At 39.7% G+C, this 15892-nt stretch overlaps 1 pseudogene; it reads left to right on the forward strand.

The window, feature by feature from the left end:
* LOC123987107 overlaps nt 1-15892 on the forward strand; it is a 185103-nt pseudogene that overhangs the window by 67201 nt on the left and 102010 nt on the right.

Genomic DNA, 15892 nt, shown 5'->3' on the forward strand with positions numbered 1-15892 from the left:
CAAAAGCATGCAAATTTTATTTGGATTACCTCTCAACTTAAGAAAAAGAAAGATATGAACACAAACTGTGTTGGGCATATCCGATCCATATAACGTAACAGCATCCGCTGCCACATTTCTACCATTAAAAACCTCCAGGTCCCTGCCGCCGCTCGACTGTGGTAATGTTTACTTTGACCTTCTGGGGAGTCCCTCACCTAACACTGCCCTGGCTTGTCTCCTACCTCGATTAGTAAATCCGAAAGCACAACAACCATCCAGCATTTTGGCAACGCAAAAAGTAACAAACTCAAAGTAACAGTGTATCACTTGCTTATTGGTTGGCAGGCAGCGGAAAATAACGTCTTTTTTCCCTCCAAGGGAGCGTTGTCCTTGGAATGTGACGTCACGTGAAAACTATGAATATTAGGGCTGACAGGATTTACATAGTCGAATCAGAATTGTCAAATCTTGCCTATAGTCGACAGTTGAATCATGTAGGCCGGTGTGTTTGTGCTATGGTTTGTGCTCTGCGATTGCTAGTGGGGGTCGGGGTTACATACGGTAGCTCCGCTTTAATCTTGAGAAGCTGCAGACTCTATTCATTAGCCACTGTAATTTAAAATGCATTTCCAGCTAAACTGAGGCTTATTGTTGACCCTTTTCTCTCTGCTCACCTGCCATTCACCGTTGAACTTATTTGCTGATCCCTGCTGTATATTATTACTTCTAATTCCAACGTACGTATTCAATGTAGTGATGAGCGTCTACACTGCCTGAATGCTACAAGAAGAAGAATTTAGTGATGAAACGAGACCTGTAGTGCTGTTTGTCCATTTTAAGCTTCTGTAGAAACATGACTTCCATAAGGGGGACCCGCTATGTAGGTAGAAATGTCTCATTCTAAGGTAATAAAAACATAACAATTCAGTATGTAAGGTCTTTATACACCACTGAAAACATAGTTATGGATCTCATATTGCATTTCTGTCAATAGATCCTCAGAATTATAATATTACACACTGAACCTTTAAATGTTGTACAATACAGTGACCACAAATACTACCTTAAATATAAAATCTTTTTTGTTGTATTTTTTGTGGATTTCATTGTAATAATACTGTGGCTCGGGGTAGAACGACGTCAGAAGGTTGGCGATTCGATCCCCGGCTCAAAACTTTCCACAACTATAAAATGAAAAAATTCTCATAGTAGACCTAAAAATACAAAGGCAGGAGACTGCATCCAAATTATCCTTTCCTCTAAAGGATAGTGAGCATGTCAGAAACCTGGGTGTCATTATTGCTGCCAATCTAAACTTCCAGCATCACATCACCACTATTATAAAGACAGCTTTCTACCATTTAAAAAACATGGGCAGAATGAGAGAGCAGAAGACAGAGAACACACAATAGTAAAATTAATAATAGTAATATTAATGATAGCAGTAGTAGTAATAATAGGACCATAATAATAATTTTAGCAGTGGGAGTCAAGGAGGAACATGGGTGGCCCACAACCACAGATCCAGACTCTACAGCTCTGGAGGCAGAAACACCATCAGAGAGCAACTTTATCTTACAATGAAATGCAATGCACAATGCAGTGAAAATGTGCAATTGGCAGAAACCAAGGAATATGTAGTATTTAGCAGAATATAAAAAATATTAAGTAATTGCGGATTGCAAAATTAGACGACATTACCAGTGTATGAAGAATATGACACCACTTACCAGAATAAGATTAATATAGTAATTAGCCAAAAGGAATGAATGTGCTGTATTTAGCAGAATATCAATGAAAAGAGCAATAAACTAAATGCAATGAGTGAGTGATTAGCAGAATACAGTGATTATGTAGAATTTAGCAATCGAATAGGCCTAGAACTACAGGGGAGCCAGGGGGAGCTTAGCTCCCCTAAAAGCATGATTTGTGATATTTTGGGGGGTCTCTAAAATATTGACAGCATGCTTTAATGACATTAATCTCTATATTTCTGTATCATCATGGATCATGCATGGATCAGACTTTATCCAGCCAGAGGGAACTATCACCCACCGTACGCAGCGGGCCCACTGCCTCTCCGGTACGGGTTGTGTTGCTAGTACGACCAACGCGCTGTGAACGGTTTGTGATCGTTCCCTCTAGTTGGATGAACATTATGCATGATCCACGCACTACTGCAGCTAGGGGCTCTCCGCAGTGCAATGCAACTTTCTAAATTCTTCCCTCTCATGGATAATAAGACAAACATGCCTGATACTTTCACCGTCAGCCCCAGGCCTACATGCTTGTAGCTATTAATGACTGAGCAGTAAGAAATGTTCCCCAAAAGCTATGGTATAGTTTTTCTTGTGTACCGGCACTTCTCACAAGCTTCCGGTGCTCGTCTCTGCCCTCTCCATATCAGGTTTTTTGGGCACTAAGAAACGCTCATGTGTTCCTCGACGAGGACAGAAGAGGGAGAAGAATTCTCTGGTGCCTTTCATGCAGCCGTGTGCTGAAACAAGCTTGTCAATGTCACTTTTCGTGAATGTAAATGGAGACCTGGCACCTATTTCTTTACCACTTCAAGCACTGCATAGATGTGATAATTTGGGACTATTTAAAACACAATTGTTTTATTTCCTTCGGTCATAATATTAGGCTAATTATATTGTTAAACTCTCCTGTGGCTGTCTTGTAATATACAACAAAAACTGATCTCATTATGGACACACCATCACTAAAACATGATGCTTAATAAATTAGTGACAATCTAAACTAATAAATCTGAAGGCTCCAGCAGAAATCCATCCAAGATTTTCTTGTCTCTACTGTATTGTGTTTGACTGACTGAGGAGAGCAGGAACAGAGACGGGGGTGGGCGTTACAGGTATTTGTCAGATCGATAGCTCATCACTGTCACCTGCCAGAGAGCATGATAGGATTGTCTTGTGAGTGGAGGAAAGAGTGTGTAATTGTACAGCAATCAACAGGAGGTTCAATTATGTGAGAGAATAGGGTGACCGGATGTCCCGAAAAAATTAAGAGCAGTTGTCCTGACGGCTGTCCGGTTTCTCCCCGAAAATTAGACTTAACATGGGTTTTGTTTATAGCCTAATTAATCATTAAATACTGATTGTTGTGTAGTTCTCAAGCTCCAGCAGGGGCTGCAGGTTATCTGTACATTGTGTCAACAGCGTCTTAGTGGTTAGTGGAAGTTACAGTCGCGAAGACAGGGAAAGTGTAGCTTCAGGCAGCGACGGCGGAGAGATCTTCAATTCAATTCAATTTAATTTATAGCGCCAAATCACAACAACAATTATCTCATAGCGCTCATAAAAGAGCCGGTCTAGACCACACTGTGTGATATTATTTACAGAAATAGAAGTACAGTATGTGAGTAAGTATTACACAAATATGTGAATGAGCATCTCAGTTTGTTTTGCAGTTCATTCCAGCAGGTGAAAACTGGTCTTCCCCAGTTCAGAGCTGGTGTGAGGAACATTTATAGCTAACCCATTCTTTGACATGGTGTCATGGTTTGAACTCAACTAATGATGTTAAATATCTTGGAAATTAAGATGTAATGGCGGTATAAATACAATAACTGACTAGATTTGGATAAGTGCCATTTACTCAACAACATTTAAAAAGTACGTTTTTCATGGGCCCCTTGTGGCGCAGACACGGGGTTCCAATTTCTGCCTGTTATACCTAATCAGCTCAGCAAAACCATCATTTGTTATCTTGAGATAATAAGATACTTAAATTGATTCTGTAAATCACTGGATTTTAAAATTGAACAACTTTGGCAGCTCTCCCTGCATTTGATGACCATTGTGGAGCTTCCAAAACCAAAGAAATCTATTTAATTGACATTTCCCCCAAAATGGAAATGGACTGAGCATAAATGTAAATGGGTCGTTTTTAGTCCAAGTAAGAAAATCGGATCAGACATGTAAATGACTAATCTGCTACTTGAGAACTTGGGAACCCACAAAACAAACAGCACAACAGCAGGAGTTACTCTCCTACAGTGTTTCATGAGTTCCCCTCTTACTGAATGTACAGATTGATTAGCATGGTGTTAACTTTCATTTCGTCTCTGTTTCTCTTGTCTCTGTTTTTCCTCCAGTTTGGTCGGACAGAAGTTATTGACAACACGCTGAACCCTGACTTTGTGAGGAAGTTTGTCCTTGATTTCTTCTTTGAAGAGAAGCAGAACCTACGCTTTGATGTGTAAGTGGGAACATCTCCACCTTTTCCCTCTACAGCACTGCTGGGGTGGGGGGTGGGGGGGGCTGATAAATAAATTGCATTAAATGCTAATGTATACACTAGTATAACAACATCACAGAGCCCTGATGTCCAAACCAGTAATAAATTCCACAGACGTCCTTTGCAGCCTGAGCATACAGGTTCTACCCCTTTGGGGTTTGAACCCTAATAATAAACCAGCACAAACTCAATAGAGTTCTACCCCTTCGGGGTTTAAAGTCTAAATATAGAACCGCCTTCCTCTATGTAGCCTCACCAGAATGAACGAGAAAATAGGACATAACTACATAAAATACATAAAATAAAGTATATGGACACCATGGAAAGTATTATTAAGCCACATGAATCAAATTGTTTGATACTTATTAAAGAATCAGCAGTAAAATAAACACAGCAAAAGACACATGCTACATTACAAGCAATATCATCTTCAACAATTAAATTTGTTGTTGTACTCATCAGACATAAGGTCATGGATGCAACAGAACTTTCTCAAACTCAACTTCAATAAATCTGAAATCCTCATCATCAGCTCAAATTCCTTCACCCGCTCCACCCAGACCTTTTCACTTAGCATCATTGGCTTCATCAACACCACCAGGTCTAAGCTCCGGACCTTGGGTGACAGGGCCTTTTGAGTTGCAAACACCCGGCCATCATTCAAGCACATCTCTTTCTAACCTCTTTCTCACCCCTTCCCTCCATTTTACACTTCAATTTTTAACTGACTACCTTTCTTTTTTCTTTTATACATGTTCTTCCCTCCCTTTCTTTCCCTCCCCTCCGTTTTATGATTCATTTTAAAATAACTACTTGTATTTTATTTACTTTTACATGTACTAATTTAATTATTTTAATTAATTATTTTTATTATTATTAATGCTGTTACCTACTCAATCTGCTCTAGATTCAACTTTTCTGCTTGTCATTCTCAGTGCACAATACAACCAGTCCACTCAGCCTCTCTGTATCACTGTCGTCCTCAAAGTTTTTTTTACACTTTATGGTGCAGGCACATAAGGGAAAAAAGGCGTGCTCTGGTTTGACTGGAGACATTTCAATTCTACGTGATACTGAGCTGTTTCAGGCGATGCCATAAAGGTATCGAGTAGCGATACCCATCTTAGTATTCATGGATCATCGTCAGAAACAGCAGAAAGGGTTTCTGCAGGTTTCATCAAGTTTAAAGACCAATATGAATGCAACCTATTTGACATCCAAACTGTCAAAAAAAGTATGAAGGAAGACCGTAGTCCCACAATTACTTGCAAAGTAACCATATGTACAGAGCACCTCCGCTTTTAATGTTGGTGTAGATCCAAATGCTGTCCAGAGGTCGCTTAGCAGAGTTGCAGGGGTTAACGTTGTTAGTGCAGAGTGGGTCACGCTGGGGCCCGACCTTGGTGATGCTCTCGATGTGAATACAGAACAGATCTGGGTAATGGCAGGCATTTGCTGCTGGCTTTTTACCACGCTGCACAGTTTGCATTAATGTTTTTTTTGGTTCCGTGTTCGTTTTTTTGTACCCTGATTCCATAACTCTGTTACATGTAATCCGTTACTCCCCAAACATGGCAATATCTTTGGTGTGTTTGATTTAGGTAGTGCATTGAATGAATGAATAATAAGTACATGCAAACCTTTTTCTTTTTCCCCCATACCAACATGGCACTTGATAAGTGAACGTATTCAATATGGATGTTTTCCAGAGTGTCCCCTCTGTGGACATGGAGCTTTGCCCTCCTGCGGCCGCAGACACATCACTTCTTCTCTGCTGGAGCGGCTGATTTGATATCTTGTGTTCCATTCTCACACAATTTACTATGTAATGGATGTGACTTGAAATGTACAATGTTTGGCATAAAAAGTATTAAAGTAAAATAGTACTCAAAAAAAGAGAAGTACACAAAAAGATTTTGTTACAGTAACAAGAATAACGAGAGGCTAATAAATGTGATTATTAAGGGTTTATTTTGTGGATTTATAAAAGCAAACTGAAGAGATGCCAATATGTACAAAGTCCAAAACAACAAATCTTAAGGATATACTCTTCTGTGTTTCTCTCAACATATCTACTAATCTCATCAGTTGCTGAAAGGGGTCTGATCTGTCGGCCCAATGAGCGATATCAGCGCATTTTTTATAGCTTAGGGTTAGATCTGGAATTGGTCTGGAATCCCAAGTATGTACTGTACTACATATTTTACTGAAACCAAAACTTTATATAATTTCCTACACAGAAGCCCATATGATGAAAATGGTAAATGGTGTATCCAGATTAGTCTCCACTGTGATGTTCTGGATAAAGAAATACTGTAGTTCACAGCCATAATCAAACAATTTCTGTTATGATATTGATATTGTTATGAACACATAATAAATCCACTCAAACACTGTCTGACAAGTCACTATTGTAACAGTGACATGACCAGCTGATCCCAGAGCTGCGTGGGGGTAAATGCTTCACTGCGGTTATCAGGTGGGCATCCTCTTACTTTGGTGTTCCGTTGATAGTCTCATGACAAATCCAGATGGCTCAACAGTGACACTTGGTGTTCCAGGTGCACCTCCCTCTGCGTTTACCGCACCTATGATGGTAATCTTACCACCCAGTTCTTGTACTTTCTTTTTAGCCAGAGCCAGTTGCTGCTACTCTCTGCGGCCTTTGCCTGTGACTTGATAGCCTGCCGGTGAGCCTGTCTCACGACTCCCATCCCTTTCAGCAGCCCAGTGGCTGACATGGCCAAGACACCCCTGCAGCTCACCTGTCTGTACAGGCAGAACAGAGGGGCTCCCTGTGGAGCTTTTGTTCTGCTTCAGTTGCTAGATCGGAGTACTTTAGCTTTTTGCATTTACATTTCACCAACTGCATCCTTCCATGGCACTGTCAGATCTATGATGAACAGGCCCTATTGTATGACAGACCACAGGATCAGATCCAGCCTGAGACTGGTTGTAATGTATCTGGTGGAAAGGTAAAATTCTGGTCTAGACTGACCCTAATCTTCTAATCCTGGTCTGTTTTCATGCTGTTGACCTCTTTGGTACCTTTCTTCCTGGCACAAAGGCCATGGTGTTTGAGAAGCCAAGGGTTGGGGGAGATCTCCAGGTGTAGTGTTCTTGGGTGAGGTTTTCTCCAAGCCACTGGTTCAGGTTATGGGACTGAGAAGAGCATTGTAGATGGCTCTGATGATGAAGCTAATGTCTCAATTCGCACCCTTCCATAATTGCACTTACTATTTTGAGGGCATAAGTGTGTTCACTGAGAACTACGGCAAAATGCAGTGCACTGCGAGTACCCGGATGGTGCACTCATAACGGCCAAAAAGTTGAATGTGGAACGCTGGACACTCAACAGCCGCCATTTTAGTTACGTAGCGGAAGGGGAGGGGCCAAAAACACAGGAGAAGCTGAAAGGAGCAGAGAGAGAGAGAGGCCAACAACGGAATGATTTTTACAAGTTTCGTACAGTATTTCATCACTAAATCCACTTCTGAGCAGTTTTGAGGCGAGAAGTCAAATGTGTAGATGTTCAATATCGGCAGTTTTACGAAAATTGATGGCGAATCGAAAATTTGCTCAGATGTTTTCAGAGTTGAGAAGCTCTGCAAGCGCAGACGGGGGGAAGGCCTGCAGCAGCTGACTCCTGCAACAACGGCAGAGGAAAACACAGCTGTAAGATAGTTTTATTGTTTGTACCTTTGTTACTCTGTTGCTTGGCTTGTGATACTTGAAAATAAAAATAAAATAAACAACAGAAATAGTATGAAGTGTACTGCATGTTAGTATACTTAAGGAAGTACCCGAATTGAGACACAGCATAAGTCTGCTTCATTCCATTGCCCAAAGATCCTTCCAGGAAGAGTCTGGTGTTTATGTTTTCTCAGCTAGTCCATTGGCTCTGTTTTGCCTGTGGGACTGCATTTGCACATCGTTCTGCCTCTTGCTGATGATATGATATGTTTTTACCACAAGCCCTCTCTTCTGGGTAGGTGTTGTTCTGTGCCACGTGTGCCCAGCCTGAAGCCGCCTCTTCCATGCTGCACTTGGCCCACAATATCTTTATACCTGAGAGCGGATTTCACCTGCTGCTCTGCCTCCGATGGGTTCCACCTGTGGCGTCGTTAGCCCTGTTTTTTGAAAAGCCCCGGATCTCAGAAGGATTTTTAAAAATCAAACAACAAAAGGCCGAAAATTGAACTTTACTCACTTAACTAACGTTATGTGCGTGGGAACGAGAGAGAGATTATTGTTATTATTTATTCTCCTGCAAATTAGTGGAGAATAAGATGATCCAGCTGTAGCCCTGTGTCTGTCCTCTCTGCTCCACCTGAAGCTGTGAGCTGCACTTTATCAGAGGCGCTGAAATTAACTTTTGTAGATTTGTGGTGAGGTTAATCACCTGATAGGCAGAGGAGCCATTATACATGTTTCATTTCAAAATCTATGTTTTGTCCCCACCCTCTTTCCTAATGTAAAGATTTATTTCGCATTGCCTTCCTCAGGTGATTTCGGAGCTGGCTCATATAGGAGGCAGTTTACTAAGTGACCAGTCAATCACTCACACACTCCACATCAGTCGCGGACAAAATGTATAGAAATGTTGAGGGAGGAAAAAAAAGTAGCTTGAGGCCGCTGCAGCTTCTTCTTTTGTGCTGCTGTTACTTCTAGCTGAAGGCAGCAGGGATGGGTATTGGATTGGATTGGCATTTCCACATTAAAAGCCTTGGTCACTAAAGTGGTCATTCCAAAAACCCTTTAAGAACTTCTCACTTTAAAAATCATATTGATTTATTTAAGTTCAGTTCAATTTATATTGCAGGTCTATACCGTAATCTGTTTAATATTATTTACAGACCCAATAATCACAGACTCAACAGAAACTAAATAAAACCTGCCAAAACCTTCTTGGTTAGTCTTTCCACTGTTCCACTGTCCCCGCCTGAACCAGCTGTGTCTTCTGTCGATGTGTCGTTGTAAACAAATTGGTTCTATGAGCAGACTTCAGTGAACAATGTGAGCTGGCTCCCATCTGAGAACACCAACCCCGTCCCCGCGGGAAAAGAAAGCATGACAACTGAACAAATTACAATTATACTAATTACTTTTACTCAATGAAATATACAGTACATCTGCATAGAGTTGTGTAATTAGTTATTAACCATACTATTCAATTTTCTTTAGTAGGGTGTTAGTTTTGTTATACAACTAGGATAGTTATTCTTGACATATCACACTTTTTAACCGTCAATATGCCAGCATATGTCAACGTATTGCAGATGAAGAATCTTGCATATTTATTTCTTGCAACAAATAAGAATGTAACTTTGTAACTGCAGTGACCAGCAGAGGTGGTACTAAATGAAGAGCCTTTTAGGAGCTGAAAGAGCCAGCTCTTGGAAAGGAACGGAGCCATAAAATCCAGTTCCCTTCAAAGCGCCATAATTCCCATCACTAGTGTCTTCGTCACCCCAGAGTCAGAGTTCTGGTTGGAGCCAATGTAATCACCTTGGTAATGTATTCCCTGTTGTCAAACTGGCCTGTGTTCGGTCTCGGCCCGGCCATGTTCTCTGGGAGGCTGGCTCAGTCAGCTAATATGACTACTAAGTTAGCTGCATGGCTAACTAAGCTGACTAGTTTGGAGTATGAATTTGACAGGTTGAGAGTAGTCTCAATTCTTATACAATGTACCTTTAAAATGTACTGAGCAAAATCACCAGTTAAGCAGTTCCTTCATTAAAATACAGTATATTTGCAGCCTTTTATTAATTTTTTCCTCTGAATCTATTGTCAAGAGCTCATTATTCATCTCATAGTTGTTTTGTTTGGTTTAAAGTATCTAAGGATGTTCTGAAATATTTATGAGGAGAATTAAGAGGAAGTTTACTTTCAGAGGCTGCATATGAGCACAATGAGCCTCAACAGGCCCATGCCAATCCCAGAGGAAGTGTTGTTATTTATTTACAGATCTGCATAGCTTCTCTGTAGTTACTGATCCATTTACAGCTCTGCCTTTCAATGTGAAGTCACTCACAGAGGAGGCTGCAGGTAAATGAAGGCAGGCAGAAGGAGAGAAAGTTAACATTGAACAGACATTTAACACTTCTGTTCTTTCTATATGGAGGATCGATAGCCCTACAGGAGACTCAGAGGAAAGACCCAGCATGGGGTCAGGTATTGACTAAAGAGCCTATCACATTCCTCCTATTGATCAGAGCTACTCTTAACCCCTCCGATCATCACTGTGTGGTCAATAATTTTGAACACCAACAACACTTGGCGGCGGCATTGATTGAACCAGCTGCAGTCTGAATTGATGTTTGTTAGAACTTTAAATGTCAGTTAGGCAGTTTGTGTCCAGTGTAGACAGTGATGTAAAGTTAAGTCAAAGGATTGTTTGATTCTGTACAGTACGCCCTATTGAGTTATCACAAGAAATGTGTAAGTTTGAGGAAGGTTCATATTTTGTAGGAGACAATATGAAAGAAAAATGTAAAGCACAATTAACATATATTTAGCAAAAAATACGATAACAAATTAAACTCCACATCCACAAGTTAGTTTTGTTTTAGTCAGATTTTGTGACTATTGAACAGATTCCTAGATGTTCCACCAAGATTGTTGTCAACAAATCCCCAAACCAGTTAATCCTACTAACAAGTATCGTATGTGTACCCAAAGACTGATATATCTTATTCCTCTGTACCATTGAGCGCCATTGTTGTTGTCCAAAAACTATTAAAATACATCAATAAGCCACACTGTTACACTGAGTAACCTTGATTATCATGAACACACACACTGTAGTTTATTTTGACTCAAATCCCACATACACGGCCTGCTGCTAGAAATACTCTCTTAGAAATACTCACTAAATCCAAATGTGCATTAATCTGCTGGTGAAAATAGTCCCAAACAAATGCAAATTTAATTTGCTAAAAGTGACTCAGAAATCTCTTTTTAACACAGAATTAGGGATGTCCTGAGCAATGCCTAAATCCCAATTTGAGTCCTTTAATATTTGGGTATCTGAAAATACAGACTCCCATTCTTATGTTTACATAGCAGCAGGTGATGCAATGTTGATTCAGTATTTATCTGTTACATTGAAATAACAGGTGCAGCCCACTAAGCTTTGCACACTTAATAAGCTTAAATAGTTACGTATGTACTACTTAAGACATCAATGAAGGTTGAACTGAGAGTTTCCAAGTGAAATTTACTGACGTGATCAGCTAAAGAAGATGGATCACTCGGTTGGAGTTGAGTTAAGCATAGACACCAGCTGGCAGAGAGCACACAACATAGACAAGAGTTTAAGTTTAATTTTACTCACTCAGCTGAAGTGATGTCATTTTAAATGATGAAAGCGACAGTCAGCACTGGCTAAATGAGAAGCTGCTAGCTGAACGTTCTGTACACTGCCCTGTCTGCAGCTAATATTGCATTAGTTAATTAAGTTACATACGCATATGTACGTACGTAGTTATGTTATGTACAAGACGCAAGTTATCTTATGTAAGTATGTTAAAATACGCCATCATTGGCTTTTGGATTCACATTGGCCACAAACAGCGATCTCCTGGGTGAGAGTGTTTGTTTGACCCATCCAGAATCAGAATCAGTTTTATTGCCAGATACATTTTTCAACCTAATGCCACCTGGACTTTGTCACTCTGTATACTATGACATGCTGTCTGTGCACAGTATAAGTCAGGAGAGACTAAATGGTGTGAAATGACACACGGAAGTGAAAAAGAAATTACATTGGCACGTTATTCATGCACCATCTGCAGATACCAAGCCTGGCGGACATCTGCACTCTACTGAATGCACTCTTCATGTTGTTTAATAGAATAAATTGAGATAACAACCTCCTACCCCCTTTTTAACTCTCTATTGAATAAAATGATGGACAGTCCTGTAAACAAAATACCAGCACTGTACACAGAGTACGGAAAACAGCTCAGAGAGATATTATGACTGACAAGTGCTAGACGTTAGCTCGCCAGCTACAGTAGTTTACACAAACGTAAGAATTTAGTTGTGCCACTTTTTGGTGTAACCACGTGTTCAGAATGTCAAAGTGATAATAGAAATTGTGTTTGTGTGGAGACTAGACTTGATATGTGTCACTTTAATAGGTTTTAGGTTGCAGTGAGACAAAGACAAAGCCTGACTTATATAGTAACAAACAAGACTGTAATACCAACTTAAAAGGTAAAGGAATGAGCTGGAAATTAATTTCAGAAAATCAATGCTTTGTTATTCTGCCTGCATAAGAGTCCAAGTTTTCCATGGCATTGGTTCGAAGCTTCCTCCCCTGAGACAGCAGCTGCCCCGCTTAGTGAGGAGTCTTAATCTCCTGACAAAGTAAATCATTAATGCTGAATTATTAAGTAGTGCAAAATATAACACACACACACACACACACACACACACGCACACACACACAAACACACACACACACACACACACACACACACTCTCCCTCTCTTCAAAGCCCTCAATTGTCGTGCATCATTGCCTTAGCTATTGTACAGTCTACCTGAATCACTGTCCTTCACACATGACATTACATTACATTTCTTCATTTAGCTGACGCTTTTATCCAAAGCGACTTACAATTGCTATTTATGTCAGAGGTCGCACGCCTCCGGAGCAACTAGGTTAAGTGTCTTGCTCAGAGAGACATTGGTGGACGTGTCACAGTGGGGAGTTGAATCCGGGTCTCTCACAGTAAATCTTTTGTTACTGGTGTGGTGCAAAACTCCCACTGAATGCATGCTTCGACTTCAGTAAGGAGCAAAAAATCTTTTATCAAATCAACTGTTTACCAGGGATTTAAGCATATTTTGCAGAAAACATTTGACATAAGTAATAAACATTGTCCCTGAATTAGTAATGGAGTTCCACAAAGTGCTCAACCAGGAGTGAAAGTTCATACCTAATGTTGAGTTGGATCATTGATTAATCAATACAAACCATGTTTTTTTCTTAATGAAAGCTTTTTAAAACAATTTATGCGCAATTTATGGCAGAACGACCTAAGGGAATGTAAGGTTTTTAAATATTAAATACAACAAAATGTCAGTCTTGGAGAAAAATAAAATGGCTTGTCCCGATCGCTTGACAAAAGTTTCATTACGTTATTAATCATTAAGTTTCATTATAATTATTTTCTACGTGCACATGTTGCAGCATGCAACAGCAGCAATGATTATATTGGAAATACAGGTAGTATAAAGTTCAGGAGCAATGAAGACAAAGAGCTGAGTTTGTCTCCCAGATTTCATCTAAACATTTATTGCAAAATAAAGCACTATAGATATTTGTCTGCAGTTTTCAGCATCTATATAAAGTAACATGTGAGAGTGTTTTTCACCACTGCTGTAAATACAGCTGTTCATATGCATTTGTTATTACATTATCTGGAGCATTAACAAAAACTATCAAGTCAACAACTTTGCTAACACAGCCAAACATCAACCTTGACAACACAAGACAGCAATATTACTTACTAGGTCAACAGAAAGAATATCAGCTCAATTTCTGTCTTGCAGCCTTTTATTTCACAAAGCCAACGTCCGGTGCTGTGCCAAATTCTGCATGCCCGCTGAGAGTTGCATGCACCTCCCGGGTAGTAAAGCTCATTTAAGCTGAGAAAATAGGTGGACGCAAATCTCAGCAGGTAGCCTACAACATCTGTTCTACTGAATTATGCCTCCACCTGTTAAGGTCCTTTTCAGACACTTGCTGTGCACATTGATCAGACCTGGTTATCACGACGTATTTTTGCTGAATATCAAGGAATGCTACTTCGACAAAGTGTAATAAAATATTAATGTTGAACTGTAAACGTTCATCAAATATATACTTCGAATCATTAATCACCATTGATGAACCCCACAAAGAATATTATAGTGTTTAAAAGCAGTATAGAATAGAACATACTTTATTGTCCCCTAGGGGAAATTTGTCATGGACTCAAAGTGCGTAGTGTGTAGTAGTAGCTGCCCTTACAGACAATAAATACACATAAAATACATATAACAGCTAAAGACGTACTAAAGAGTATTTGGAGGTGCATGCAATTCTCAGCAGACATGCAAATTTTGGCGTAACACTGGTAGCCTCTTGCTTGGTCACTCTCTTCTACTCTTCCTAGCTTCCTCTGTCATCGTCCTCTTCTTGCTCTTTGCCTCTGCCATTAGCTAATGACAACTTTGCTGACAGGGAAACATCAAGCAAGCACAACACCACAAGCAAGAAGGCCAGCTTAGCATCTGTCCTGCATCCTTTCAGCACTTTTAGCAGCCAGTCTGATATTTACTCTAATTTGGTCTCTTGCTCTGTCACTCTTTTTCTCTTCCAGAGCAACTTAACAGTAACATACAGCTGTATATAAAGCAAATGACATTTAGCTGCATTAAATTATACTGAACTTGTTAACATTTTCAGTATATAAAACAATTACAAGCAACATTTTCATTTACATCTTAATCATCAAACAAGTGAAGCATTCATATTTCATTTATTAGCATGCCCATTAGCTTAATCATGACTCAAAATTACAATCTGAAGAAAAAAATAAATAAACAGGTAACATTGCTATGCACCTCTTGTGTCACTAAAAGACATCTATAGATATAGATAGCAATCATTACAACAGCTCAGTTCTTAAACAACTAAGTGTATATTACGATTTACAGTATCTCATAAAAGTGAGTCCACCCCTCACATTTTTGTAAATATTTGATTATATCTTTTCATGTGACAGCACTGAAGAAATGACACTTTGCTACAATGTAAAGTAGTGAGAGTGCGGCTTGTATAACAGTGTAAATTTGCTGTCCCCTCAAAATAACACATCACACAGCTATTAATGTCTAAACCGCTGGCAACAAAAATGAGTACACCCCTAAGTGAAAATGTCCAAATTTACAATCTGTATAGCATACAACCCCCTCTGTCCTTAGAGCCTCAATTTGAATAAGGAAAAACTATCCATAAAACCCTTTTAACAGGGAAAAAATGGAAGAAATCTCAGGAAGAGCAATATCCCCACTCAGTCTAAATTCAATATGAGTCCCTCTTCAGAAAACATGGGCACAGGTGATGTCGGAATGGCAGAAGGTAGTGGCATGCCGTGTCAGTGATTATAGTATATATTATATTGATTCATTATTGACATTCATAATAGTGGCTCTGGCACACATTTAATATCTCATGACCTTATAACATGTTCATGGTAAATATCTTTTTTTCTTTCCCATCTTTTAGCACTGAAATTCATTATTTTAGAGCCTCACGTTCCTGCACAACAAGAATGGTGAAAGATGTGTCCCATTTGTTCCTTAGAAACAGGAACAAATGGGTGTTCAGTCTGTTTGCAGCATGGCCCAGATATGGACTGTACTGAGTCCCAGGAGGGGGCTGTGGTTTCCCTGATATCGGGTCATGAGATGGGATTCCAATAAAAGGGTGCATCCCAGTAGAGGGAATCAATTATTAAACCTCACCTCTAGACAAAGGTTATTTTTATCCCACTGAATCACAATAGTTAGATGTGGAGCAAAGTGATGTATCATTTCCATAAGGAATGGGAGATGAATGGACTGAACGGATGAAATGTGACAACAAAAGCAGT

The sequence above is a fragment of the Micropterus dolomieu genome, linkage group LG18 (assembly GCF_021292245.1).
Source record: "Micropterus dolomieu isolate WLL.071019.BEF.003 ecotype Adirondacks linkage group LG18, ASM2129224v1, whole genome shotgun sequence".
Lineage (NCBI taxonomy): Eukaryota > Metazoa > Chordata > Actinopteri > Centrarchiformes > Centrarchidae > Micropterus > Micropterus dolomieu.